Source organism: Mastomys coucha, unplaced genomic scaffold, assembly GCF_008632895.1.
Source record: "Mastomys coucha isolate ucsf_1 unplaced genomic scaffold, UCSF_Mcou_1 pScaffold21, whole genome shotgun sequence".
Taxonomy (NCBI): Eukaryota; Metazoa; Chordata; class Mammalia; order Rodentia; family Muridae; genus Mastomys; species Mastomys coucha.
Genome location: NW_022196904.1, coordinates 32,404,714 through 32,410,277, shown reverse-complemented (window position 1 = coordinate 32,410,277; position 5,564 = coordinate 32,404,714). Strand labels below are relative to the sequence as shown.

General features: G+C 42.6%; 1 protein-coding gene, 1 long non-coding RNA gene and 1 pseudogene across 2 annotated transcripts in view; 1 reads left to right on the top strand and 2 right to left on the bottom strand.

Annotated features, from left to right (window-relative positions):
* Window positions 1–1,267, bottom strand: part of LOC116104082 — an 8,312-nt pseudogene extending 7,045 nt beyond the window's left edge.
* The window catches only part of LOC116102063 (uncharacterized protein C2orf78 homolog), a 135,806-nt gene that overhangs the window by 117,964 nt on the left and 12,278 nt on the right, over window positions 1–5,564 (bottom strand).
* The window catches only part of LOC116102071, an 11,733-nt gene continuing 7,482 nt past the window's right edge, over window positions 1,314–5,564 (top strand). The window contains exon 1 of the long non-coding RNA XR_004122996.1: window positions 1,314–1,404. This is a non-coding gene — a long non-coding RNA (uncharacterized LOC116102071). The remainder of the gene's footprint in view (window positions 1,405–5,564) is intronic.

Sequence of the window (5,564 nt, the reverse complement as noted above, 5' to 3'; positions counted from 1 at the left end):
GGAGGAAACTTGAGACATGGATGATACAGGTTATTTAATCAGCCACGACCAGCTTAAAGGTATGGAAGTTGGGGTTCTTAGGTAATGAGCCACTCCAGCACTAGAGGAAAGGAGGTTCCCAGGAAAGTCAAGTCCTTTGAGGAGGAATTCTGACAGTGAGCTTCATAGTCCTCTTCCCTTGGTTTTCAGCCCTCTGGACTCTACATGATTGCTCCAGGAGAGGTCTGACTCCATGCCACTTGTAGGCAAAAAGTGTGACTTGTATCTTGGGAGCTACTCACTTTCAGCCAAAGTCACAGCAATGTCAAGTTACATGGATTTCGAGGAAGATTGGGTGAAAACACTTCACAGTTGCATCCAGTACTAAAAACACTCTAGTTTCACTACCTCTTGAGTTGGAGCAGCAGGTACCTCAATTGGCCTTCCTCAGCTGCAACCCTCTTCCCTGGGCCATTTGTTGGGTTCTTTTTCCACTATTCAGACAGTAAGTTCAAGTCTGATACTACCTGCCAGCTTTAGGGTAATATAACAACAGTGACTGATATCTTCTCTGTGGTAAAGTAAGGGAGTACAAATACAGAATAGAATCTTTAAGGTAGTTTAAAAGCACAGATGGCTGAGCATTTCATCATTGATATTGGGACAATTATGTATGTGGTCTCTGATTCATGGGAAAGTAAAGTTAAAGATGAACTGGCCTTTTAAAAATTTAGAGTTCAAGAATATGTTGTCTTCACGAGCCACAGGTGAAGGTTCTTCCCAACTGAAAAAGCATACCTGAAATATCCAAATAGAATTTGTAACATACATTTATGATTTGAGATGAGCAGAGACCACAGGCTGTCATTCCCTATGCACTCTGATCCTTGATTTCTTTTGTGTAGTGAGTCAATCCTGTGGAAGCTGTTTTGGGACTCTGTTGAGACAGGTATCTCTGATTCATTTCGCACATCAGCTTTCAGTTCCCATTCCTCTTATACTGTCATCCGGGCCCATTCTGCATCTCTCATCCCATTTACCCTTCATCATTGGCTAGCTTCTGGAGCGCTCTGATGTTGTCTTTTTCAGGCCTCACTCGTTTTTTGCTTTTTTGTTTTTTTTTCTTTCTTTGCTCTGTTCAGCCACTTTCTTGTTTAAATATCCTCTGGAAAAATCCAATATGCCCCCCAAAAAAGGTATGCTCAGTATACAGACTTGCTCCAATATCAATGAATTGCTATCAGATTTCGGATGTGGTGCCTCACCGACGCCACTGACATGACGTCATCGATGTGCGTCTGTCTCTGGCAGCACATGCGCCTTGAGGTTACCTCCGGAGTTGGTAGAGGCCCGCGATTTGACGAGTGGCGGTGGTTCTATGTGGTCAGTTTGCAACTGTCTCTTGCTGAAGCACAAGGGATGCAGGTCAGAAATAATTAAGTATAATGAGAGGACACAAGGGAGATGGGGACTAGGGAGGGCACAGTGGGCCTCGGATATTGGCAGTAAGGGCTGTAGTGAGGTCTTAGGATTCTTTTCTTTTTCTTTTCTTTCTCTTTTTTTTGAGCAAGGTGCTCACAATGTGACACTGGGTGGCCTAGAATTTACTCCCGAAATTACTTTTCACACTTTTTTTATGGTGGGACGGGATTTTGTTCTATTTCTGCTACTAAGTAGTTTTATTACCTCCTCTTTTAAAGTTTACTTTTCAATGGGTAAAAAGCAAGAGTAGGTTTAGTTGTTGCTGGGACCCAGAAGGTAGATACACATAGTTAGTGTAGCTAGTAAAAGTTTATTTTATCATGCTGAGGATCTTTACACAAGGTTTATGCCCTGAAATTCTTAACTACAGTCCTAAGCCCATCCCCCCAAGCCTACTCACCTGTATGATTTATCTTAGCTGAATGTCAGGTCCAGACTCTAGCTGAAGTCTTTGATTCAAGGGTCAGGATCCTGAGGGACTCTCACTAGTTTCAGGGAAGGTCAGAGTGGCATCTCTCCAGATGTGCAGAGCAGAGCACATCTTGGTCTCTGCTTATACACTGTCTAGTGGGGTTCATGGGATTCTAGGAATATGTTTTGCTATCTTGAGTGAGTGATGTCCCTGGATTATGGTTAACAGATTCAGCCACAATTGTGTGTAGTGGGATTCCTTGACTAAACTGTTTTCAAATGTCTAAAAGGCATTTTTTAAACTATTCTAATTACAGATGGCATTGATGGTCCCAGCTCTTTTTAAATTTATTTTTTTTCACTCTAAAGACAATGTCTCCATGTGTCACCCCACAACACCTGCTGTGTAGTCTAGACTGAGCTTGAAAGTGTAATCTTCCTATCTGAGCATCTGGGGAATTTACAGTCTTTCTTACTGCATCCAACCCAGAAAGATTCTTGATTCTTGGGACATTAGTTCTGTTATGATAAAAGATAAAAAGTTACTTCCATAGCTGTTGATGTGGGACATAATGGTACAGCCCAGACTTCTCTCTAGCCCAGTTATTAGAGTCTTTTAATGGACCCTTTTAAAATATCTAGCTTAGCTTTGGGTATCTGTCAGTGTTCCCTGTATTCTCAAATTGTGGTAGGATGGTGGGTTCCCTAATGCAATAGTGACATCACAGTTGCGTGATTGCTCAAAACTTTGCTTTTTAACAAGGAGACAGGCTCACATTGTCATCCCCAGAAAACAGTATATGAAGAAAGATACCTACTAGAAATTTTGTGATTCTTGTTTATGAGAGCAAAGTACTGGGGACAATGCTCAGCGATAGACTGAACAATGAAGTATGCACTGACTTATTGATAAATTTATCATGAGGGTGATAGCATGCACACATATAATCCAGGACTCATGAAGGTTAGAAGGGATGACAGTTTGAGGCCCTGTTAGCATCCACATCAAGACCCTGTCTGAGAAAGCAGACAAACGAAAGATTTCAAATTTTTGCTTCTTAGACATCTTTTAGGAGAGTTACCTAGCAGAAGATTCCCCCGAATCTACATATATTTTTTTAATGTTACAGGTAGTTTGGCACCACCCAGTGTAGGTGCTGGAATCTCCGGAAAAACAAGTGCACCTGATATCTGAGCCACCTCCTCAGCCTCCAGAATTTTAAACTTTTCATCACTTTATTTATTTATTCATTTTAAATCCCTGTCTTGAGGACCCTTTTCTCCTCTCCTCTCAGTCCTACCCTCACAAATCCTTCCCACCATTATAGCCACCATAGCATATCAGCGCCCTCTGGAACATCAGGCCCGAGCAATGCTAACTACATGCTTTTCATCGAGGTCTGATCAGGCAGTCAAGCTAGAGGAAGAGGATACAATGGCAGGCAACAGAGTCAGAGACAGCCCTGCCTGTTCCAGTTGTTAGGGGACCCACATGAAGACCAAGCTGCACATTTGCTACAAATGTGTAGGGGGGACTAGGTCCAGCCTGCATATGCTTTTTGGTTGATGGTTCAGTCTCTGTTAGCCCTGATGGATCCAGGTTTGTGTTCTTGTGTTATACTTGTTATATCCAGCTTGCTTGAGCCTACCTCTGAGTTCCACAAGTTTCCTTGAGCTCTGCCTGATGTTTGGCTGTGGTCTCTGCATCTGTTTCCATCGGCTGCTGAATGAAGCCTCTCCGGAGACAGTTATGCCAGGTTCCTGTGTGCAAGCATAGCAGAGTATCATTAAAGATTACTTGGATTAGTTTTTTTATCGCTTTTCTAGTTGTTATGGGAGTCTATAGACATGTCTGTATCATAGTACATGTGTGAAGGTCTAAGGACAGCTGTAGAAGTTGATTCTCTCTCTTCAGGATGCCCCGAAATTGAGATTTTTGTCATTAGGCCCGCCAGCAAGCACATTTACCCACTGTTTTAATTGGGGTTTCTATACTAGGAAGAAGCCCCATGACCCTCCCTGTAGGCTGCATGTGCACACACTCAGTTCACACTTGCACTCCTCTTTCTGACAAGTTCAGTGTCAGTTTTCCCTGTGCAGCTTCCATGGTGGTTTATAATACTGGGGTGTGAGAGAGAAAGGAGAAAATGCAAAAAGGAAATTTTGAGTGTGTTGATGGTATCCTAACCCCTAGTTGGAAGGAAGAGACCAGCCTCCCATTCAGGCCATCATGGACCTGGAGTTACTCAAGTCCAGTTCTGTGAAGAAGAGAGCCCCTCAGCACAGCTGCTTACAACAGGTTAAAAGGCATGTGCTTTCTGAGAGGTGGAAATACTTTTAGCTTCTCCTGCCTCACCTGTCCTTTGGTGTGCAACATGCAGCTTAAAAATTTAAGAACAGCATAGAGGAATATATGCAAGAGCAATATAGAAGTAAAATATGCAGAAGCAAGAAATTGAATGTGGGACTAAGAAAGAATAGATTCATCAGACACAGGAAACTGTATGTGAGGCCAGAGCTGTGGATGTCCCAGATGCCTGAACTGGAAGAAGGAGCCATAAGATACTATGGCAAGTACCTAAAATAATTTAGAGAAAAAGATGGAGTGAATAAATGAACAGATGATACACAAAAATGCTAAAGAGTGCTCATTGTTCTCGACGATGGTGGCTGAGTGTGTAAAGTTAGCACAGTAATGATTAGCAAGCATAGACCCACCTCAAGTTCACAGACACACTAGCAGCTTACACGTGCTAGGCAACTGTTCTGCAAGTGAGCTCAATATGTACCTTCTTTCGATATTTCATTTTGAGCCCAGGGTAAGTTGCCCAGGCCAGCCTTGAAGTTGCGATCTCCCTACCTCAGCTTCTCAAGGATGCGAGATAACAGGCTTGCACCCCCAGGTATAGCAACAATTATCTTGTGCCTGCTCTGAGATCTCTTTCTGGATATCTTGGACATGGATGTTGCTAACTTGGAAAATTACCACCACAGCAGCAGGGCTCTTCAGAATGATACTTTATTTGACCACTAGATGTCAATAGAGTGTTGTGAATGAAACAAGGCTAGTGCCTTCCAGAGTCAGGGAGTGATTTCCCTCTATGTCTGTTAAAAATTATCTTGGAACATTAGCTTGCTTTTCACTACACCGAGAATGACAGGGAATCTGGCATTGTATGGTGTTCCCTGGAAGTATACCACTTAGGAAGCTACTTGAGCATGGGCCAGCTGCTCAGTCATGGCTGTATGAACACAGCAACCTGCATCAGCACTGTGGGGTCTAGACATCACTCCTGCCTTTGCAGAATTAGGTTTGTGGGGCTTTTTTGAAAGATTACTTTCTTGCTTCTTATAGGGTGTAGTTTGGCTCCTTGGTGTTTTCCATCTCTTGACCTTTGCAAGGATGGATGTGTGGAAAGATATTATGTGAATTTGGTTTTGTCATGGAATATCTTGGTTTCTCCACTTATGGTAATTGAGAGTTTTGCTGGGTATAGTAGCCTGGGCTGGCATTTGTGTTCTTGTAGGGTCTGTATGACATCTGCCCAGTATCTTATTGCTTTCATAGTCTCTGGTGAGAAGACTGGTGTAATTCTGATAGGCCATTCTTTATACGTTACTTGCCCTTTTTCCCTTACTGATTTTAAAATTCTTTCTTTGTTTAGTGCATTTGGTGTTTTTATTATTATGTG